Source organism: Schistocerca nitens, chromosome 7, assembly GCF_023898315.1.
Source record: "Schistocerca nitens isolate TAMUIC-IGC-003100 chromosome 7, iqSchNite1.1, whole genome shotgun sequence".
NCBI classification, from domain to species: domain Eukaryota; kingdom Metazoa; phylum Arthropoda; class Insecta; order Orthoptera; family Acrididae; genus Schistocerca; species Schistocerca nitens.
In genome coordinates this window covers 517,016,009-517,041,572 of record NC_064620.1, presented here as the reverse complement: position 1 = coordinate 517,041,572, position 25,564 = coordinate 517,016,009, and positions in this window count along the sequence as shown.

Here is a 25,564-nt window from a genome sequence, read left to right as displayed (position 1 = left end):
TGCGGTCTGGGAAACTCTATAGTACGATATTTTCCACATATCCACCATGCGTAGCAATAATATGGCGTAGTCTCTGAATGAAATTACCCGAAACCTTTGACGACGTGTCTGGCGGAATGGCTTCACATGCAGATGAGATGTACTGCTTCAGCTGTTCAATTGTTTCCGGATTCTGGCGGTACACCTGGTCTTTCAAGTGTCCCCACAGAAAGAAGTCACAGGGGTTCATGTCTGGCGAATAGGGAGGCCAATCCACGCCGCCTCCTGTATGTTTCGGATAGCCCAAAGCAATCACACGATCATCGAAATATTCATTCAGGAAATTAAAGACGTCGGCCGTGCGATGTGGCCGGGCACCATCTTGCATAAACCACGAGGTGTTCGCAGTGTCGTCTAAGGCAGTTTGTACCGCCACAAATTCACGAAGAATGTCCAGATAGCGTGATGCAGTAATCGTTTCGGATCTGAAAAATGGGCCAATGATTCCTTTGGAAGAAATGGCGGCCCAGACCAGTACTTTTTGAGGATGCAGGGACGATGGGACTGCAACATGGGGCTTTTCGGTTCCCCATATGCGCCAGTTCTGTTTATTGACGAAGCCGTCCAGGTAAAAATAAGCTTCGTCAGTAAACCAAATGCTGCCCACATGCATATCGCCGTCATCAATCCTGTGCACTACATCGTTAGCGAATGTCTCTCGTGCAGCAATGGTAGCGGCGCTGAGGGGTTGCCGCGTTTGAATTTTGTATGGATAGAGGTGTAAACTCTGGCGCATGAGACGATACGTGGACGTTGGCGTCATTTGGACCGCAGCTGCAACACGGCGAACGGAAACCCGAGGCCGCTGTTGGATCACCTGCTGCACTAGCTGCGCGTTGCCCTCTGTGGTTGCCGTACGCGGTCGCCCTACCTTTCCAGCACGTTCATCCGTCATGTTCCCAGTCCGTTGAAATTTTTCAAACAGATCCTTTACTGTATCGCTTTTCGGTCCTTTGGTTACATTAAACCTCCGTTGAAAACTTCGTCTTGTTGCAACAACACTGTGTTCTAGGCGGTGGAATTCCAACACCAGAAAAATCCTCTGTTCTAAGGAATAAACCATGTTGTCTACAGCACACTTGCACGTTGTGAACAGCACACGCTTACAGCAGAAAGACGACGTACAGAATGGCGCACCCACAGACTGCGTTGTCTTCTATATCTTTCACCTCACTTGCAGCGCCATCTGTTGTTGAAAATTGTAACTACTGTAATTTCGAAAGTTTGTCCGCCTGAAAATGTACTGTTGTCCCAAGCATATTGCAACAAACGGTGTATTTCTATCGCTGCTCGTTTAGTTTTTATTGCCGTTTCAAATATACCGGTCATTTTTGAAACTCCCTGTATTAACGTTCACTTTGGTGAGACAGGCAGTCGGCCCAACCATTCTCGATCCGACGACAACCCAACCGACAGACAATCAGTGGACCCACAGACAAGGTAACTTGCGCTCCACTCGAGCAGCACACAACCAGGAGTTCAATGCAAACGTAAAAGGCATGGACGCCCACAACCAAGCATACATTACGCTGTCGAACTACACACCGTGCTGGACAGCAACAACACTGTGAGGAAAGGACACTGCCTAAATTTACGTCAACGGCCAGGGCAGGTAACTGGAACATTAATGGCCACAAGGCAGAAAATTGCGCTGGTGCACTTCAATTGCAAATAACCAAATACAGTTAGACTCCACCGGACGGTGGCTATACCTTCGCCAACACAACCACATACGTTGTTGCTCGCAGGAATGTCCCAACATCGAACAACGAGAACCAAACGCACAATGTGAACAGTCTTGACTTGCTGGTAAATTAAATCCAAACCCAACTTTCTTGTACAGGGTCGGTGAGCCACAGACCTCGTAGCAATGGGAACAGCGCCACACACTCCGACACTGCGTAGAGACCGCCAGCGGGCCCAGCCAAACTACGGCCCACGGAGATTTCCTCGCTGCTCCACACCAACCGACCGACTTCTCGCACACAGCACAGCCGGAAACAATCAGCACCAGACCAAAGATAGTACAAGGTGCGAATATCGATACACACCGCTGCTGCCTCTGACGGAGAGAGCAACAACAAAATAATCGCAATAACCGCGGGAAACCAAACACAGAATAGGAACCAAGGTTTAAACCAACGCATACATGAGCCCAACACGGCTCACACTGTTTAAGCACTATTTCTTACGACGTCTTTTCTTACGATTCAACGCCGATGTTTCATAAGCTTTGAGCATGCTATTATATTTGCGAGTCGTATGTTACGCTACGGCCACACAGCTGTGTTTTAACGCTTGAAAATCACTTCGCAGCCGAGATTGTGCAGTAGGGAACAAACTAATACATAAAAAAATGAAGATTTGTTTGTGCTTTCGTCTTCATTGTATTGCTACACTATTGATCTGACTACGATGAAACTTTGGTGAATTGTCTGCACGCCCACGAAGGTTTCTGTTGGGATAAAACCACTACCACCCATAAGTGTGGTGGTGAAAAGAGGGTGACATAGAAGCTTAACTTAGGAATGTCTATAAAATTTGCAGTCAAATTTTTTGTGTACGTTACTCATTATTTGTATAATTACTGGAATAAAAATATTGTGGCTAATGTGCCCCAGCCACTCCTATGTGTTGGAATGGAGTTGAGAGGACGTGACATGCAAAAATTTTCGCTAATGACTGATTTTAGTACAAATCCAACGTTTTCTGGTTTTTCTAGATTTTTCGCGACAGTCACGACTACGTCTCACACTGAGTGGGGTACGTGGGCTGGAGTGGTGGGGCGGGGGGGGGGGGGGGGGGATTTCAAAGACAGTGACGTATCTCTGAAATGCATGAAAGAAACTAAGTGTAACAAAAGTGGCACATGTAACACTCGCTAAATAGAACAATATACAGTGACAGTAAGACACTCCAAGCACACCTATGGCTGAGTGTTTAGGGTGAACATGGGCGACATAAAAGCATAAATTAAAAACACCTGGAGAAGTTTCAGCCAACTTTGGGACACATGACTCATTATTTGTATAAAATACTGTGGGAGTAAGATACCCCTTTTACCTACAGGAGTGGGATGACAATGAAAAGGGGTGACATGGAGAAACGTCAGAAAACTACCCGTAAGTATTTCCTGTAAGTAATTGACATGGCGTACGAAATGTTGGCGCATCGTAAAAAAATGTTCTATTTCGACTGCGGGCTCGCTTCTTGGTTACTGAGGTGCAATAAATCAAATGTTGCACTCTTTTTTTTTTTAAAAAAAAAACTTTTATTTGCCAGAATCGCAAGGTACGATACAAAGATTAGAAGTTTAGACCAGTTAAATGCACATCTTTGGATCTGAAAATAAACAGTAGACGACCGTCCAATATTCACAGTATAAAGAATATAAGAAATTATTGATTTCATAATAGTTGTAAGGTTATATACATCACAGAAAATAGTGTCTGCATCGGTTATTAACGCGAGATGCATTGTCAGAATCATGTTTACAATTCCAGACTGTAAGATAATAGCAAGTAAAATATATGGAAATAACCCACGGCCATCGGTAGAAAGTTACAGGCAAAGAGTTTTTTAAAATACATGTACCTCCAAATTTATAGTCACAGTAGCTGTATGCTATGCACCATGGCGTTGTGTGATATAATAGATACATCGTAATGATATGGGGCAATACAAGAATTCTTCTTGTCTGTTGACAATATCGGAAGAAGCTATCCTGCTCACAGCAACAGGCAGACTGGCCGGTACTACGAAATAAATGCAGAAGTAGGCACACCATTATAATTCCATGTGTTGCAGTCAAATACTCAGGATATAGATACTATACAAGCCTACGCAATTCTGAAAGAACGTCAAACTTTTACAGGGAAGGGCACATATGTCTGTTCTCTGAAAACAAAGAAAGGCTGCACGATATAAATATAAGTACTGTTCTAATCTCTTGTCTTATTATGCAAACGTAGAGGGATTTAGAGGCTTATCACATTTGGAAATGCTTTCCTATGAAGTCTGCACTTAGTAGTCCGTAGTCTACGTCAAAAAACCCGTTAACGTAGCGTATAATTGTGGTCTGATGTCCATATGTTGCTTTGTTGTGAATATTGGCCTTAAGTATTCTGTATATTTTAGATCTGAAGATGGCTATTTCACTGGTCGAAACTTGCAATAATTACATTCTTTCTTGCGACTTTGGCATATAAGTTTTCCAGAAGAATACTGCCACACTATATTTAAAGGCCGCTTCCTTAAACATTGACAATGTCAGGTAATTATGTAATAACTCTCTTCACGCGTCTTTTACTCCGAATGGAGAAACAAAGAGGACTTCGTAGGTGAAACGTCGCTTCCCATTAGCTGAAGGGCGCCCAAATAAAGATCTCGGATGAGAAGCGTTATTGAATTTCTGGCCACTTTCTCACTGTTCAATCGGAAACGACGCGGAGGAATTCCATTAGAGAAGCTCCATAGTACTGATAGGCGATTGTTTCTGTGTCCTCCCCAGCTGCGCCTCCGCCTCCACCCTCCACAATCCCCACCCACCACCACCCCCTTCCCGCTCTCCACCGACGCCACTGTGTTCCCTCTTCGCTCTCAATCTACTCTTCCAGCGCCGCAGACCGAAAAGTAATCCGATATTGGAACACGTCTTTCGAGTGAAACGAGGCGAGAAAGAGGTGGATAAGACGGGAGAGCCACACAAAGAGAAAATCTACGGAAAACGAGTGGAAATATCTAAGTACCTGGATACAGATAGTGGTAAGAATGAAAGTGAGTGACGAGAGAGAGAGAGAGGGTGAGAGGGTGAGGAGGGAGAGAGAGAGAGAGAGAGAGAGAGAGAGAGAGAGAGAGAGAGAGCAACGTTAATGGCTGATTAAATATTCGCTTTGACCGACATTGTCACCCTACAGCTGCCACTTCAATTAATTCGCTTAGTGTCGCGATTCGTGGTAGCCTTTGTTTGACCTCTTTATCTTTGCCGCCGTCTCATCTTGAGTTGTCATTCAAACAGGGCGAGCCGATGTGTGTAAACGGCCTCGAACAATACCAGTAGGATTCCCTGCATGTTCGAGGTCCGACGCCATTATGAAAGTTCTTACCTATTTTTTTATACATTGTGGATACAATTTCTAAATAATGTTCATGAACTTTGAGTTACATGAACGAATTAGGCTAGCCTACATTATCAGTAAAGTGCCACTGACCTACTGAAACCAGTTACAGTGCAATTCAGCGTGCGATGTGACAACATCAGCATTATCGTAGCTGGTAAGAAGCAACGAAAAATCGGCTCAGAGAGGCTATAGAGGTGGCGATAGAATAAAACAACATCACTGCGTAGTCTCCAGTAGGACGTAAGTGGGATATATTCCAGATATGGAGACAGCGAAGTTAATGTTAATTTCAAAAACATAAGAATGTCGGTAGAGTATAGGTGATTACAGATTTTGTTTGTGAGTGGTTGAGAACCGTGATCAGCCGCTGAATCTTCACAGAAAGAAAGACGCTTATTTTACAACGAGTCACAAACCAGAATGGCCTTTACATCAAACGTCACTTCTATTTTTTGTGTTTCTGATCCGTGCAGGGTGATTATCCGAGCAAAGAGACGAACATTCCGTACCATTAATCGCTCCTAAAGCATCTTCGACAAGAATGTAACAATACAAAACAGATGGAACTGCAGCATCGCTAGTTGTTGGTTGAATTAGGCACAAAGAGGCTCATAGCCAGGCAGACGTGTTCATAAACAAAAATTCTCAGGGAAAATAATTTTTCAGACAGTAACTAGCTTTCGCCGTCCACATGCATAGCTCCTGGAGCACGGAAATTTTACGACGTGGTACTTCGACGAGAGAGAACGTTGATACCTTTTAAGGGGATAGCCCTCTTTGAAGGCATGAAAAATAATGGATGTTCGTGATTTTCTTTTCCAGGTACAATAAAAAGTAATGCTAATCTGAGGATATATATTTATTCTTTACACTTTTGTCCCAAAAATGCCATTTTTGTGACCACATCGAACGCACCCTGTAACCGCTGCATCAGGTAGAAGGACCCCGCGCAGCTGCAACGCTGGTCATTGGCGGAAATTCCCTAAGCCCCCCTCTTTGACCTGTAACAAACTAATGTTGAATGAGTCATTTTGAATATACATGGACCGAAAAAGAGAGCAACAACAACAACAACAAAAATTAATGTAGAGTAATGAAATTCGAAACACCATTTGTCTAGGTAATGTATTAAGTGATTAAAATTGCAAGATCACACCGTAATGTAAGCAAGAGATAAGCGTTGTAAATGTGAAATGCTAGTATTAATAACCAGCGTAATCGCCAAATGTTGAGTGCAAGCATCCAAACGAACTCTCATTGTGTTGTACAGATGCCAGATGTTTGTTTATGAGGTGTAGTTCCATGCCTGTTGCACTTGGTCGCTCAATAAAGGTACGGATAATGCTGGTTGTGGATGACGCTTGTGTTGTCGTCTGATGATGTCCCATACGTGCTCATTGGAGACAGATGTGGTGATCGAGCAGGCCAAGACAAATTATCGACACTCTGTAGACATGTTGGACTACAATAGAGGTACGTGAGCGAACGTTATCCTGTTCTAAACATCCCCCTGGAATGTTGTTCATAAATGGGAGCAGGCTGAATCACCAGAGTGATGTGCAAATTTGCAGTCAGGGTGCGTGGTATAACCTTAAGAGTGAAACCTTCCCGTCTCCTCTATATCTCTTTTGCCACGCAATCTTAACTTCTACAATAACCTATGAAACATTCCCTTAGGATTTCTATCTCTTGCTCAATACTAACAAATGAAATCTTCCCTTTGAAATTAATTGTCTTTCTCAATAATAATAAGTGCAATCTTCGCATACAAATTTAAATGCTGCTTATTAAAAGTGATTTGCTGATTATTTCGACGAAACATAGAATGTGTCGTCGTCGTGGCCCTCAGTTACCTGCAATAATGCAAAACTATTCCTTACCTTTTTTACTGTTACTCGATCGCCATCTGACTGCTACATCGAACTGCGACATGAATATACTTACTCTGTTTTACTAAACTCTTATTAGCTGCTGGTGGGCTGCCATAGTAAGTGGCAGTATTTATTACCAAAGCTGATGTTATTCTTTAATAGCAAAGCTGACGTTGTCCTTTAATTAATTTGACTGAAGTTACGTAATTCACAGTGAAATTTTTCTTGACAACAATAAAATTTTGCAAAGTTTTACGTTGATGGTTTTTGGAATGGATTATAATCAGTAATGCAATATTGTTGGCAACAATTAATTATATTCTGAAAACGATTCTTCAAATGTTTACTGTTGGTAATGAAATGATTTTACAAACGTTCAAATGGGCCTTAATTTTTACAATAATCTTACAACTAGCATTGCACAAACATACCCTCAGTGGTCTAGAGTTTCTCAAAGAAGAAGAAGAAGAAGAAAATAAATATTAGTTCGTCTTTTGATAATAGTTAGCTGATGTCTCTGTACATTCGTTTATAATCTCTTGTAAATCATAGCTAGTGGCTGGCAGGCAAATCGCTCCTCTCAACATCTCGTTTCAGACCTGCTACCGACTCGCTTCACATCTCGCTTACTAATGACTTCCTACAAACGCTAAAGTGCGGTCTCTCCCGCCAACAATGCTTTCTGGTACAGACAATCCCTGCTAGCATTACAAACTGTATCAATGCGCGGTCTTTCCCGATTTTTTCTGAAACTGTATCCATAAGCGGACTCTCCTGCCCTTTTTAAAATTATATTAATGTGCGGTCTCTTCCGCCAACAATACTTCGGTGCAGACATTCCCTGCAACCACAATTATTTCCAACATGACAAATATTAATTATTCCTGCTTAATCCTATTAATAAAACATAAACATCTTTCATAAATTGTGGTTTGACAATAGACAATAGAAATATATACGTCTTACCAGAGTGCTCCTGCTGTCATAAGACATCGCACCCCAGGCCATAACGCCAGGTGTAGCTCCAGCGTGTCTAGCTCGCAGACGGGTCGGTTGCAGACACTCGCCTGGCCTCCTGCTAACCAACACATGGCCATGACTGCCACCGAGGCAGAACAAGATTTCATGAGAAAACAAATACAGAATTCCAGCCTGCCCTCAAATGAGCTCTCGCTTGACACCGCTGAAGTCGCAAAGCGGTGGCTTTGAGTCGGGGGAATGCACTCTACAGCGGATCTGGTTCGGAGCTGTCCTTGAAATAAGCCATTTGTAATAGTTTGTTGTGTCACTGTGGTGCCAGCTACTGCTCGAATTGCTGCTGCAGACGCTGTGTGATGCGCCACAGTCATACGCTGAACACAACGGCCTTCCCTCTCGATGATGCAACGTGTGACCATGGCTGCCAGCTATCATATACAGTGGCCGCATTCCTACCAAGTCTTTCTGCAGTATCGCAAAAGGAACATCGAGCTTCTCGCAGCCCTGTTACACGACCTCGTTCAAATTCAGTGAGCTGTTGATAATGGCGTCGTCGTTATCGCCAGTGCATTCTTCACTAACATCAACTCTCTGCTTCCAGTCTCCAACAACACAAACGCTCATGAACGTATTTAAAGCCAACCTGATTTTCGTCCTCACAGTGGCTCCACTGCCACTCTTATCCGACTGGCGCCAAATTTCAACAAACGTCACCTTTCGGATTTAGAATCATGCTTACCAGTTATCGTTTTTGTCGCACAGCTCATTCTTGGTGTTGCGATTTTTTTTTTCACACAGTGACAGTTACACTATTGGCCATTGAAAGTGCTACACCAAGAAGAAATGCAGATGATAAACGGGTATTCATTGGACAAATACATTATACTAGAACTGACATTTGATTACATTTTCACGCAGTTTAGGTGCATAGATCCTGAGAAATCAGTACCCAGAACAACCTCCTCTGGGCGTAATAACGGACTTGATACTCCTGGGCATTGAGTCAAACAGAGCTTGGATGGCGTGTACAGGTACAGCTGCCCATGCAGCTACAACACGATACCACAGTTCATCAAGAGTAGTGACTGGCGTATTGCGCCGAGCCAGTTGCTCGGCCACCATTGACCGGACGTTTTCACTTGGTGCGAGATCTGGAGAATGTGCTAGCCAGGGCAGCAGTCGAGCATTGTCTGTATCCAGAAAGGCCCGTACAGGACCTGCAACATGTGGTCGTGCATTATCGTGCTGGAATGTAGGGTTTCGCAGGGATCGAATGAAGGGTAGAGCCTCGGGTCGTTACACATCTGAAATGTAACGTCCACTGTTCAAAGTGCCGTCAATGCGAACAAGAGGTGACCGAGACGTGTGACCAATGGCACCCCATACCATCACGCCGGGTGATACGCCAGTATGGCGATGACGAATACATGCTTCCAATGTGCGTTCACCGCGATGTCGCCAAATACGGATGCGACCATCATGATGCTGTAAACAGAACCTGGATTCATCCGAAAAAGTGACGGTTTGCCATTCGTGCACCCAGGTTCGTCGTCGAGTACACCATCGCAGGCACTCCTGTCTGTGATGCAGCGTCAAGGATAACCGCAGCCATAGTCTCCGGGCTGATAGTCCATGCTGCTGCAAACGTCGTCGAACTGTTCGTGCAGATGGTTGTTGTCTTGCAAATGTCCCCATCTGTTGATTCAGGGATCTAGACGTGGCTGCACGATCCGTTACAGCCATGCGGATAAGATGCCTGTCATCTCGACCGATAGTGATACGAGGCCGTTGGGAACCAGCACGGCGTTCCGTATTACCCTCCTGAACCCACCGATTCCATATTCTGTTAACAGCCATTGGATCTCGACCAACGCGAGCAGCAATGTCGCGATACGATAAAACGCAATCGCGATAAGCTACAATCCGACCTTTATCAAAGTCGGAAACGTGATGGTACGCATTTCTCCTCCTTACACGAGGCATCACAACAACGGTTCACCAGGCAACACCGGTCAACTGCTGTTTGTGTATGAGAAATCGGTTGGAAACTTTCCTCAAAATGGTTCAACTGGCTCTGAGCACTATGGGACTTAACATCTGTGGTCATCAGTCCCCTAGAACTTAGAACTACTTAAACCTAACTAACCTAAGGACATCACACACATCCATGCCCGAGGCAGGATTCGAACCTGCGACCGTAGCGGCCATGCGGATAAGATGCCTGTCATCTCGACTGATAGTGATACGAGGCCGTTGGGAACCAGCACGGCGTTCCGTATTACCCTCCTGTACCCACCGATTCCATATTCTGTTAACAGCCATTGGATCTCGACCAACGCGAGCAGCAATGTCGCGATACGATAAACTGCAATCGCGATAAGCTACAATCCGACCTTTATCAAAGTCGGAAACGTGATGGTACGCATTTCTCCTCCTTACACGAGGCATCACAATAACGTTTCACCAGGCAACACCGGTCAACTGCTGTTTGTGTATGAGAAATCGGTTGGAAACTTTCCTCAAAATGGTTCAAATGGCTCTGAGCACTATGGGACTTAACATCTGTGGTCATCAGTCCCCTAGAACTTAGAACTACTTAAACCTAACTAACCTAAGGACATCACACACATCCATGCCCGAGGCAGGATTCGAACCTGCGACCGTAGCGGCCGCGCGGCTCCGGACTGAGCGCCTAGAACCGCTAGACCACCGCGGCCGACAAAGCTTTCCTCATGTCAGCACGTTGTAGGTGTCGCCACCGGCGCCAACCTTGTGTGAATGTTCTGAAAAGCTAATCATTTGCGTATCACAGCATCTTCTTCCTGTCGGTTAAATTTCGCGTCTGTAGCACGTCATCTTCGTGGTGTAGCAATTTTAATGGCCAGTAGTGTAAATACTCACGAAATCCCTGTGGTGAAGGACTGTACCAAAGGCTTGTCTATGGTATAACACAGTGAACTAATATTTTATGTTTTATAATATCCAGTCGACATCTTCCGGTAGTAAAGAAAAGAGCCTACCACTACACTAACGAGTGTTCTATTTGTGTCCAGTACCACAGGCGACCTTCCAGGATATTTTTAATTGCCTTCAAAGCTGATGTAAAGCTACTAATCAAGATACACCATCTATCAGCATCTGTGTCAGAAACCGTGCTTTCCCAATGTATGAATTCCTACGTAGTTAATGTGGCACTATGATGCATAGTTGAACGATATAGCAGCAAGTTGCAAAAGGATATCACTAATGTTCGTTTGGCAGCTGGTAGTATGCTTCCAGTTATTTCATCCGATTAATAAGGATAACTAGGTAAACTTCGCTCTCCCTCATCCGAGTAATATCCGAGCAAATACAGGGTGAGTGGAAAGCAGTGCCTGCCGTGGCATCCCAAAGCGCACGCGAGTGTCTGATGTGCGGGTCGCGTGTGGAACGACACTCGGCTTGTCTCATCTCTGCACGGTCCTTCTCAAATACACGGTACAGCGCAATATTTCGTTTAGTTCTGCGGTGCGGTGTTTTTTGGTCGGCACGACTCTCTTCAGTTCGTCTGAGTCGTGGTATCGGAGCTGGTTACCCTCTGCTATCTGTTTGTGGTATGAAGTATCTTCACAGATCCAGTGGCTCTTAACACGAAAACAGGCAGTCTAGCGATCTGAAGTCACCAATCTTTAAAAATGAAAGGGAATGACAGAAGAGAAGGACGAAAATTCTCAAAATGTAGTCGCAAAATCGATTTATACTGCAAATTTTCTGTGAAAAACATTACAACACCATAGCAACAGAATTCAAAGGCCTATTTGACAGTGAAAGAGCAAAAAATTACAACAGTTGGCCAACAGGATTCATTGTTCTGTTCGTCAAGAAGCACTTTGTGCTAAATTTGCTGGTCCCGGCGGAAGTTCGAGTCCTCCCTCGGGCATGGGTGTGTGTGTGTGTCGGTCCTTACGATACTTTAGGTTAAGTAGTGTGTAATCTTAGGGACTAATGACCTGATCCCATACGATTTCACACACATTTGAACTTTTTTTTTTTTTTGCTAAATTTGCAGGCATGGAACACGTGAAGAATTGGCGGCGCGAATAGTAAAGTCAAAGGGCGTGCCTTAAGTGATATTAACAAACGTGGTTGGGACTGTCAGCGATCTTACTTGTGATAATTACTTATGAAGAAACAGTCACCGGTCATTTTAAGTAATTGGCATTTTGCAGTCGTGACTGTTCCTCCATAAACAACGCCTGAAACGATTTTTCGACTTAAAACACGCTATGGTTGAAGTAATGGAGGAAACAAGAAGTGCCGGAGCGAAAATTAGAACATTCAGAATGGATTGCAGAGCTCGAGAAGTGGACCTGACTGCACACTACCACTGCACACTGCAAGGTGAGAAACAACTTATTTTTATGATGGGGATGCATTTAAAGAGAAATTCGCATTGTAGACAGAAAATACAGTCCTATTCCCCAATCCCAGTGGCGTTAAACAAAACCTGAGGTTCGAATTATTCACCGTGGCCTTTAAAGAATTACAAGGATAGTTTTATAAACGTTTTCAGATCATTGGCAATCTTACATCTGTTTTCGAGCTATTTTAGAGACCGTTCACCACTTCAGTTTAATGAGCCCCTGTGCATGTGCGGATGGAACTGATTAATCTGCGATGTAATTCCGTTTTAATGACAAATCCTTTTACATTAAATCTGCCCAGGATGTGTACATTGTCTCCCTCAGGATGTGTTTACACGTCTCCCCAATGATTTTAACCGTGATAACTTTTTTTTTTTTTTGTTAGAAAGAAGTCACGATTTCGCGGGAACCAGAGTGCGATAATTCGTGAAATTCTCTGCGTCTTCCTATATGCCGAGAATTTATGTTGTTGTTGTTGTGGTCTTCAGTCCTGAGACTGGTTTGATGCAGCTCTCCATGCTACTCTATCCTGTGCAAGCTTCTTCATCTCCCAGTACCTACTGCAACCTACATCCTTCTGAATCTGCTTAGTGTATTGATCTCTTGGTCTCCCTCTACGATTTTTACCCTCCACGCTGCCCTCCAATGCTAAATTTGTGATCCCTTGATGCCTCAATACATGTCCTACCAACCGATCCCTTCTTCTAGTCAAGTTGTGCCACAAACCTCTCTTCTCCCCAATCCTATTCAATACCTCCTCATTAGTTACGTGATCTACCCACCTTATCTTCAGCATTCTTCTGTAGCACCACATTTCGAAAGCTTCTATTCTCTTCCTGTCCAAACTGGTTATCGTCCATGTTTCATGAGAATTATATCAGATAAAAATTATGTCCTCAGCACGCCAAAAATAATTACATAACACTAAAAATTTGTTTCTTCTGTGATATATGCTGTTGAGAAATATGAAACCAATTGCAATGTCATCTAAATTCGCAGTTTCTCCTCTTTCTCCTCCCCACAGGCAGCATGGAGTGGTGGTGGAGGAAGTGTACAGCCAGGCTGAACACAATAGTACATGAGCCAATACATGACTCACGAGCCACCTTCTCGGCCGCCCCAGTTTATAGTCTTTCCATGCTTACAAAAATTTATTACTAAGCAGTTATTACAGGTACAGCTGTGCGGTTTGCTGCAAATGGCAGCTTGCCTGTTAAAAGGTTTTTATGGCTACACTTCCACACGTGCTTAATTTGTTATGCATAGAGCGTCTAGGTGATACTAAATTTCTCAACATGTGTGACTTTGCTTTCCCGACGGATCTGTTGCAAATACAAATCTCGAATTTGCCGCCGTATCGTATTGTACTAAGCAGTTATTACAGGTACAGCTGTGCGGTTTGCTGCAAATGGCAGCTTGCCTGTTAAAAGGTTTTTATGGCTACACTTCCACACGTGCTTAATTTGTTATGCGTAGAGCGTCTAGGTGATAATAAATTTCTCAACATGTGTGACTTTTCATGCTTTCCCGACGGATCTGTTGCAAATACAAATCTCGAATTTGCCGCCGTATCGTATTGTGTAACTCATCCAATCTGCTGTTGTTAGTGGCAGTCCACACGTGAATGGGAAGCGCCGTATCGTATTGTGTAACTCATCCAATCTGCTGTTGTTAGTGGCAGTCCACACGTGAATGGGAAACGCTCGAATTTGCGTGTAACTCATCCAATCTGCTATTGTTAGTGGCAGTCCACACGTGAATGGGAAACGCTCGAATTTGCTGCCGTATCGTATTGTGTAACTCATCCAATCTGCTGTTGTTAGTGGCAGTCCACTCATCCAATCTGCTGTTGTTAGTGGCAGTCCACACGTGAATGGGAAACGCTCGAATTTGCTGCTGTATCGTATTGTGTAACTCATCCAATCTGCTGTTAGTGGCAGTCCACTCATCCAAACGCTCCAATTTACTGCCATTGTTAGTGGCAGTCCACATGTGAATGGGAAACGCTCGAATTTGCGTGTAACTCATCCAATCTGCTATTGTTAGTGGCAGTCCACACGTGAATGGGAAACGCTCGAATTTGCTGCCGTATCGTATTGTGTAACTCATCCAATCTGCTGTTGTTAGTGGCAGTCCACTCACCCAAACGCTCGAATTTGCTGCCATATCGTATTGTGTAACTCATCCAATCTGCTGTTGTTAGTGGCAGTCCACTCATCCAATCTGCTGTTGTTAGTGGCAGTACACACGTGAATGGGAAACGTTCGAATTTGCGTGTAACTCATCCAATCTGCTGTTGTTAGTGGCAGTCCACACGTGAATGGGAAACGCTCGAATTTGCTGCCGTATCGTATTGTGTAACTCATCCAATCTGCTGTTGTTAGTGGCAGTCCACTCATCCAAACGCTCGAATTTGCTGCCATTGTTAGTGGCAGTCCACACGTGAATGGGAAACGCTCGAATTTGCGTGTAACTCATCCAATCTGCTATTGTTAGTGGCAGTCCACACGTGAATGGGAAACGCTCGAATTTGCTGCCGTATCGTATTGTGTAACTCATCCAATCTGCTGTTGTTAGTGGCAGTCCACTCATCCAAACGCTCGAATTTGCTGCCATATCGTATTGTGTAACTCATCCAATCTGCTGTTGTTAGTGGCAGTCCACTCATCCAATCTGCTGTTGTTAGTGGCAGTACACACGTGAATGGGAAACGCTCGAATTTGCTGCCGTATCGTATTGTGTAAGTCATCCAATCTGCTGTTGTTAGTGGCAGTCCACACGTGAATGGGAAACGCTCCAAATGCTTATGCATTTGCTACTAGGATTAATAACGGAACGTAAGGGGTTCAACTGCGAGAAGACGACCTCAGCTGTTTCTCCCAGCAGGAGAGACATCTCTCCGTTTTGGGTGCTGCATGCGCATGCATTTAACAAACGTGCGTGCGATGTACTAGCTTTTGGGAAACGAATAGAATCTTTGTAGGTGCCAGTCTTTACGTATAGATATAATTAAGCGAAGACGGTTTAATCCTGTCACGTGGATTGCTTTCACATGACGCACTTGCCAGTCTCATGGGCCAGTGGCCCGACATGCAGTTTGTCCTGTTGCATGGCTTACTTTCAGAGACTCGCAAGTTCATCGTAGTGCATGGTTGTCGCGAAAGTGAAAAGCAGGGCCTGTCCGGGATTTCAACGCGGGACCTCCTGCACCCAAAGCAGGAATCATACGCCTAGACCAACAGGCCGCTCAAGTAAGCAGTTCTGCACCCTGCCACCTACTGAGATCTTGCCGCACTTGCTAGCTGCAGCATCCAGTCTGGACCATATTCTCTAACAGGTTTCTTAATCCGACACCGCGGCTGATGATGTACCACTATATGTGAATCCTCCAAAGCCAAGTCTGGACATTATGCCTGCTCTCTTTCCTTGAGATGTGAAAAGCTGCTTCATTCGGAAGAGAAATTTTATTAAGGTACTGAAGTTAAAAATCTTCTGCATTGTTAGACAGAGTCATATTTCTTCTAAACGATCGATGTTTCGATCCCTTTGCTAGAATCTTCTTGGGGTTCTTGTGATGCCCACTGTAGCTTGAGGTAGTCATTATCTGAGCAGATTTGTTCCAGCATGTTCCTAGTAAACTCGCTACGACTGGCTGCAAGGGATACAAGAGTTGCACTTCGTATGCACAGAAGTGCAGTCGTTTGTGTGAATCTTCGTCAAGTACTCTCTGGAAAAACAATGTATTGCGCTGAAAATGTTGCACACAAGGCATCAACAGTGTCTTCGTTGAATCAAGTTTGGGGCCGACGGGACACACGAACACTGAGGCATACGTCACAGCACAAGACACCACAGGTCTTATGAGTCCCAGGGACCATCTCCGTCACGTTACCATTTCAGACGAGTTTAATACTTCGTAGCTGTCTGTTTAAATACACTCAGTCTGTAACACATGACGAAATTAAAGGACTTCGTGGGTACCTTTTCATTAACATGCAAATTTCCCACTTAGCCCCGGACCAGGCGTGAGCTAGCAATGTATGCCAGGCACAGCAACTAGTGTGACGTCACATGTTCGTTGTGAGGGCCCAACGGCTCCGCTCCAAGTCTGCCTCTAGTTGCTTTCTCACCAACATTGCCGGTGCCGTTAAGCTGTCCATGTGATACTCTTCACATCTGGAGCATTTCGACCGCTGGGACTTCGGAACCATCAATGAACTGTTACGGGTGGCTGTATTTCACGAAACCGCGAACAACGTTGCGTTTACTCCTGCATAGATGCCACTGTGATACCAGAACTCCTAAATTACACTGCCTGCAACAAGAGAGAGGGAAAAGAAATGAAATGTTGTCGGAGCACACGAAGAAATGTATCCAAAAAAATTCATGAGTTAAACTACCCTTGACCAAGAAACCGTATATATTTGTGGAAGTGTATCCATTAAACGTTTATGAGTTAAAAAGCTACCATTAGCATACCTGTATTTAGCGTATGTTTCTCAGAAATAAATTTTAACAATCAGGAAAAGCCTTTAAGCTGGTCCTGCGTATTGGCTCCAGTAAATGAACTGTGGATGAAGGCGTTGCACTTGGTACGACTAATATCTTCCTCGAAAGTGAAAGACTACGGGAATGGTCCGTTTCGGATGCAAGAACGCTCACTGGCTTTTTACTACCTGTCCGAAGTCAGAGTCCTGTCTATTTACGCGGACAGTATAATCACTGTTGTTCGTCTGTCTGTCTGTCTGTCTATCTGTACGACTGCTGAAAACCCTTTTTCTCAGGAAGGGGTTGACGTATCAAGTTGACATTTATATCACACATTGAAGTCTATAGCCACATGGCGATGTAAAAAATTAAAGCTTCTAAATCGATCCAGTCAAACGATACGACCATTTATGTCACATATTTTGATACTTGCAAGCTCACTCGTCAAAACCTATAGGGTACTCCCCGTTTGCCGCTAATCATGAAATTTGGCAAAAAGGAAAGTTTCACAGAACAACCAAAGGAAAAAATGCGAAAACTGTTAATTTGTAACTGTATCACAAGAAAAAAATTTGTGTCGTTTCTTATCTCACTGTTTGTTCGTCCGTCTGTTGAGAACAGGCAGATGTATCAAGTTGAAATTTATGTCACGTACTTAGGTCTACGGTCGCTTGGCGATATAATAAACGTTGTTCTCTAAGTAAATGAAACCAAAAGGTACAGCCATTCATGTCACATATTTTGACGCTGACGGGGAAGATCAGTTTGGATTCCGTAGAAATTTTGGAACACGTGAGGCAGTACTGACCCTATGACTTATCTTAGAAAATAGATTAAGGAAAGGCAAACCTACGTTTCTAGCATTTGTAGACTTAGAGAGAGCTTTTGACAATGTTGACTGGAATACACTCTTTCAAATTCTGAAGATGGCAGGGGTAAAATACAGGGAGCGAAATGCTATTTACAATTTGTACAGAAACCAGATGGCAGTTATAAGAGTCGTGGGGCATGAAAGGGAAGCAGTGGTTGGGAAGGGGGTGAGACAGGGTTGTAGTCTCTCCCCGATGTTATTCAATCTGTATATTGAGCAAGCACTAAAGGAAAGAAAAGAAAAATTCGGAGTAGGAATTAAAATCCATGGAGAAAAACTTTGAGATTCGCCAATGACATTGTAATGCTGTCAGAGACAGCAAAGAACCTGGAAGAGCAACTGAACGGAATGGACAGTATCTTGAAAGGAGGATATAAGATGAACATCAACAAAAGCAAAACGAGGATAATGGAATGTAGTCGAATTAAATCGGGTGATGCTGCGGGAATTAGATTAGGAAATGAGACGCTTAAAGTAGTAAAGGAGTTTTGCTATTTGGGGAGCAAAATAACTGATGATGGTCGAAGTAGAGAGGATATAAAATGTAGACCGGTAGGAAAAGCTTTTCTGAAGAAGAGAAATTTGTTAACATTGAGTATAGATTTAGGTGTCAGGAATTCGTTTCTGAAAGTATTCGTATGGAGTGTAGTCATGTATGGAAGTGAAACGTGGACGATAAATAGTTTACACAAGAAGAGAATAGAAGCTTTCGAAATGTGGTGCTACAGAACAATGCTGAAGATTAGATGGGTAGATCACATAACTAACGAGAAGGTATTGAATAGAATTGGAGAGAAGTTTGTGCCCCAACTTGGCTAGAAGATGGGATAGGTTGGTAGGGCATATTCTGAGGCATCAAGGGATCACCAATTTAGTATTGCAGGGCAGTGTGGAGTATAAAAGTCGTAGAGGGAGGCCAAGAGATGAATATAGAAAACAGATTCAGAAGGATGTAGGTTGCAGTAGGTACTGGGAGATGAAGAAACTTTCACAGGATAGAGTAGCATGAAGAGCTGCATCAAACCAGTCTCTGGACTGAAGGCCACAACAACAACCTTTTGACAATCGCAAACTCGCACATCAAAAGCTATTGGGTACTTCCCATTGATATACAGTGATGAAATTTCGAAAGAAGTATGGTTTCACAGTACAGGTAAGGGAAAAAAATCCGAAAACTGTTAATTTATAATTATATCACACGAAAAAATATTGCATTTGTCATTTGTTATCCGACGTCAAACTTGAAATTAAAACTATCAGTAGCTGTGCATTGAGGCTGATTGGGTCGTAGTGGTGAAAGTTAAACATCCGGCAACGAATGTCTCTGTTACTCGTAATACGCGTTTCAGAATTTATCCATCATCAGATTTCCAGATTTTAGTGTCAAGAAGTCGTCTCTGAAATTATTTGTATGGATTGTAGCCATGTATGGAAGTGAAACATGGACGATAAACAGTTTGGATAAAAAGAGAATAGAAGCTTTCGAAATGTGGTACTACAGAAGAATGCTGAAGATTACATGGGTAGATCACATAACTAATGAGGAGGTATTGAACAGAATTGGAGAGAAGAGAAATTTGTGGCACAACTTGACTAGAAGAAGGGATCACTTGGTACGACGTATTCTGAGGCATAAGGGATCAACAATTTAGTACTGGAGGGCAGCGCAGATGGTAAAAATCGTAGAGGGAGACCAAGAGATGAATACACTAAACAGATTCAGAAGGATGTAGGTTGCAGTAGGTACTGGGAGATGAAGAAGCTCGCACAGGATAAAGTAGCATGGAGAGGTGCATCAAACCAGTCTCTGGACTGAAAACCACCACAACAACAACAACAGATATTCAAAATGGTTCAAATGGTTCTGAGCACTATGGGACTTAACTTCTAAGGTCATCAGTCCCCTAGAACGTAGAAACAACTTAATCCTAACTAATCTGAGGACATCACACACATCAATGCCCGAGGCAGCATTCGTACCTGCGACAGTAGCGGTCGCGCGGTTCCAGCCTGTAGCGCCTAGAACGGCTCGGCCACCTCGGTCGGCAACAACAGATGTCTAGGAGCGATTACTCCAGGTAGATTTGGTGTTTCAAGTTGTATCTGAAGCAAACATTCGCAGACATTTAGAAATACCTGGTGTTTAACTTTTCCATTGCGATCCAGTCATCCTGAACTGACAACTGCTGATTATTACAATACTGGTCGGCTGCCTGTTGCATGTCTTTGTGTCACATATAAATCACTGAAATTAAAACGTTCTCGAAAATCTTGGAATGCATGGGTCCGATATACAAAAAGGGTCGAGACTCTCGATTCCTGAAATGGATGAATTATTTATAAACATAGTTAATTTTGTGCGGAATCCTCCGCCTACGTGACCCACTGCACCGCCAATCGTTGCTCTCAATTTTACGACTTTGAAAGCCAAAGCCAGCCCTTGTCTTTAACCTACTGAACCCAAATCTCGCTCAGCTCATTTTTGCATGGAACGGAAATCTGAGGCAGCCGAAAAAAACTGATCAATAATTTTTAAAAAATGCATCATGCGGGTCAGCACATTCTCCAGTTACGATCAAGCCACTAGTCGCCATCAGTAAGAGCGAAGCATCGTTTTTTCACATTTTTGCATGGAACGGAAATCTGAGGCAGCCCAAGAAAACTGATCAATAATTTTAAAAAATGCAACATGCGAGCCACCACATTCTACAGTTACGATCAAGCCACGAGTCGCCATCAGTAAGAGCGAAGCATTGTTTTTTCACGTTTTTGCATGGAACGGAAATCTGAGGCAGCCCAAGAAAACTGACCAATAATTTTAAAAAATGCAACATGCGAGACACCACATTCTACAGTTACGATCAAGCCGTATATCGCCATCAGTAAGAGCGGAGCATTTTTTTTTTTTTTTCACAGCTAAGTCGCAAAATATGTTTCTGACACCGACATGAACTCCTAGCAACAGTACAGCAAGAAAGGAAGAATAAATTGATTGTTGGTGTTAATAACGATCATCCTCCTTTACCTCCTCTGCATTACTGCAGATGACGTGTCACTGAGCACATCTGTTCTGTGCATGCAGTACACGTGAGGCGCCTAGTTGTTTCCACTGCACTGTGTGGAGTACGAAGGTTCTGTTATAGTTCACTAACCTGCTGTCTTCAAGTTGATGTCCCCAGCACAGAAAACAGCACGCAGGTCGTAGGTTCTGTCTCTTCAGGCTGAAACTGACTTTTAGCGAGGTTTTGTTCTGAAATAATGTATCACTTCTTTGGGATGCCACTAGCGTATTTCAATATAGCCACACGAGAAAACTACATGATCTTAATACAACACCTTCTGATACAGCAAAGTACATGATCAAACACAATGTTTACGAAAATGTATCTTTACACTATTTGTGGAACGTGTCTGTGCCTCATGACTACCGGAGTGAATCTTTTAATACTGAATACTGGCAAACACATCCTGCCACAGACAACATGACTGTACATCTCGACTGCCTAATCCAGAGTGACGAACAGTCCGAAACACTTCCCGAAGTGCTTCGTCTGCAATTTCGTCAGTCTTTTGTTTTTTATTTAAATTGTTTTTAATAATTCTAAAATGACTGATTGATAGTCACCTGTTGAGAGATATTTATATTAAAATGTGAAGTCATTCCAATGAGTAGTTTAACTAATAATAATAACTAACGTTTTGGTGCCCTTGCTCCGAACACAGCAGCCAATCACAGAGCAGTAGCATTATGCAGGCGGTCTTTCTCACGGGAATGGTACCGAATCTAACATCTGTCACAGGTACCTCACACCACATGTCGTCATCTATATACTTCTTGCATCTCCACTGCTCTGGGAACAGCTTCTTGGAGCCTAATATGATGGCTCACTAAGCCAGAAATATTACAACAGTTCTCATTAACCTGCAGCTACTGTCGGTGTGGACAAAGGGGGCGCCCTCCGTCATCGGCCATCAGCGCCTCGGCAAATGACTTGTCGGCCGCCGGTGGTGTGTGATTCTGGCGTAATGGCGCTCGGAGGGCAATCACCCGCATAATCCCGCGGGGCGACAGACTGGGACGTGTAGCTACCGCTAATGGAGCGCAGCAGATTACTCGGGATTGCTGCAGTCAGCCGGCACAATGCCAGCACCACATTATTCCTGGCGGCGGGGTACCTGCTGCACTGCGAATCTGGGCCCTGACATGTACGTGGGCTAAATAATATACTAGGACGCTCCGGGAAAGTACTAAGCATAAAGAAAAAGATTTCTTCATTTGGAGAAAATGACTATGGCAGATTACTACAAAACAAGAAGAAGTGAACATCTTTAAAGACTTGAAGTAGAAAAGCAACGTTTGAGTAGATAATGCTACTGTAGACGGAGCTGAAACCGCAATTCGAACATGACACCGGTGAACTATCAATTACTACACTACTGGCCATTAAAATTGCTACGCCAAGAAGAAATGCATATGATCAACGGGTATTCATTGGACAAATATACTATGCTAGAACAGACATGTGATTACATTTTCACGCAATTGGGGTGCACAGATCCTGAGAAATCAGTACCCAGAACAACCACCTCTGGCCGTAATAACGGCCTTGATACGCCTGGGCATTGAGTGAAACAGGGCTTGGATGGCGTGTACAGGTACAGCTGCCCATGCAGCTTCAACACGATACCACAGTTCATCACGACTAGTGACTGGCTTATTGTGACGAACCAGTTGCTCGGCCACCATTGACCAGACGTTTTCAATTGGTGAGATCTGGAGAATGTGCTGGCCAGGGCAGCAGTCGAACATTTTCTGTATCTAGATAGGCCCGTACAGGAACTGAAACATGCGGTCGTGCATTATCCTGCTGAAATGTAGGGTTTCGCAGGGATCGAATGAAGGGTAGAGCCACGGGTCGTAACACATCTGAAATGTAACGTCCACTGTTCAAAGTGCCATCAATGCGAACAAGAGGTGACCGAGACGTGTAACCAATGGCACCCCATTCCATCACGCCGGGTGATACGCCAGTATGGCGATGACAAATACACGCATCCAATGTGCGTTCACCGCGATGACGCCAAACACGGATGCGACCATCAAAATGTTTCAAATGGCTCTGAGCGCTATGGGACTTAACATCTGGGTCATCAGTCCCCTAGTACTTAGAACTACTTAAACCTAACTAACCTAAAGACAACACACACATCCATGCCCGAGGCAGGATTCGAACCTGCGACCGTAGCGGTCGCGCGGGATGCGAACGTCATGATGCTGTAAACAGAACCTAGATTCATCCAAAAAATGACGTTTTGCCATTCGTGCACCCAGGTTCGTCGTCGAGTACACCATCGCAGGCGCTCCTGTCTGTGATGCAGTGTCAAGGGTAACCGCAGCCATGGTCTCCGAGCTGATAGTCCATGCTGCTGCAAACGTCGTCGAACTGTTCGTGCAGATGGTTGTTGTCTTGCAAATGTCCCCATCTGTTGACTCAGGGCTTGAGTCGTGGCAGCACGATCCGTTACAGCCATGCGGATACGATGCCTGTCACCTCGACTGCTAGTGATACGAGGCCGTTGGGATCCAGCACGGCGTTCCGTAATACCCTCCCGAACCCACCGATTCCATATTCTTCTAACAGTCATTGCATCTCGACCAACGCGAGTAGCATTGTCGCCATACGATAAACCGCAATCGCGATATGCTACAATCCGACCTTTATCAAAGTCGTAAACGTGATGGTAAGCATTTCTCCTCCTTACTCGAGGCATCACAACAACGTTTCACCAGGCAACGCCGGTCAACTGCTGTTTGTGTATGACAAATCGGTTGGAAACTTTCCTCATGTCAGCACATTGTAGGTGTCGCCACCGGCGCCAACCTTGTGTGAATGCTATGAAAAGCTAATCATTTGCATATCACAGCATCTTCTTCCTGTCGGTTAAATTTGGCGTCTGTAGCAAGTCACCTTCGTGGTGAAGCAATTTTAATGGCCAATAATGTATATATCATTTGCTTAAAGAGTTCTGTGTCGATCAAACGACGTACACTTACAAGAACTGTGAGTAACAACACAATTCCCGCAGTTAACTGCAAGGAATAGAGGTCGTAATTCCAACTCCGGGAGCAGGATAGTACTTTAGAACAATTTCCTGCCACTGTATACTTTAGGTGCCAGATATACATTGACAAAAAAAGTAAAGCATCCAGCAGATACGGTTAGATGTCAATGTAACTTTGCACACGTACACACCATCGCCGTGTATATAAATGATTACAATTGCAGTGGTAGAACAGACATCAAAATGTTGTTCGCACACTATGTGATCAAAAGTATCCGAACACCCCCAAAAATCTACATTTTTCATATTAGGTGCACTGCGCTGCCGCCTACTGCCATGTACTCCATATCAGCGACCTCAGTAGTCGTTAGATACCGTGAGAGAGCAGAATGGGGCGCCCTGCGGAACTCACGAACTTAGAACGTGGTCAGGTGATTGCGTGTCACTTGTGTCATACATCTGTACGCGAGATTTCCACACTCCTAAACATCCCAAGGCCCACTTTTTCCGATGTGATAGTGAAGTGGAAACGTGAAGGGATACGTACAGCACAAAATCGTACAGGCCGATCTCGTCTCTTGACTGACGGAGACCGCCGACAGTTGAAGAGGGTCCTAATGTGTAATAGGCAGACATCTATCTAGACCATCACACAGGAATTCCAAACTTCATTAGGATCCACTGCAAGTACTATGAAAGTTAGGCGCGAGGTGAGAATACATGGATTTCGTGGCCGAGCGGCTGCTCATGAGCCACACATCACGCCGTAAATGCCAAACGACGCCTCGTTTGGCCTAAGAGGCGTAAACATTAGACGACTGAACAGTGAAAAAACGTTGTGTGGAAGGAAGAATCACGGTACACAATGAGGAGATCCGATGGCAGGACGTGGGTATGGCGAATGCCCGGTGAAAGTGTATAGTGGCAACAGTAAAATTCGGAGGCGATGGTGTTATGGTGTGGTCGTGTTTTTCGTGGAGGGGGCTTGCACCCCTTGTTGTTTTGCGTGGCACTATCACAGCACAGGACTACATTAATGTTTTAAGCACCTTCTTGCTTCCCACTGTTGACGAGCAATTTGGAGATGGCGACTGCATCTTTCAACACGATCGAGCACCTGTTCATAATGCATGGTCTGTAATGGAGTGGCCTGCACGGAGTCCTGACCTGAATCCTAAAGAACACCTTAGGAATGTTTTGGAACGCCGACTTCGTGCCAGGCCTCACCGACCGATATCGATACCTCTCCTCAGCGCAGCACTGGGTGAAGAATGGGTTGCCATTTCCCAAAAAACCTTCCAGCACCTGATTGAACGTATCCCTGCGAAAGTGTAAGCTGTCATCGAAGGTAAGGGTGGGGCAACACCAATTTGAATTCCAGCATTACCGATGCAGGGCGCCACGAACTTGTAAGTCATTTTCAGACAGGTGTCAGGATACTTTTGATCACATAGTGTGTTTAGCGGTGTCACAGCGCCTGATGCGGTATATAACAGGAGGGTCATGGCGGCTGCAGTGTAACACGTGTTAAGTTCGGCTCGCGAAATTTAGTCGAATTCGAAGGTGTTCTCGCAGGTGGTGTTGTCTAGTACAAGTGGAAATCGTGTAAACAACTGTGTCCTGTGCAGTAGTGCTATTTTTTTTTCTGTGCTCCGCCAATATCTTCGAGAAAATGGTAAACAGAAGAGTCAACAACAGCGCGTCCAGCAGCGGGGAAGCAGCAGGTGCGGC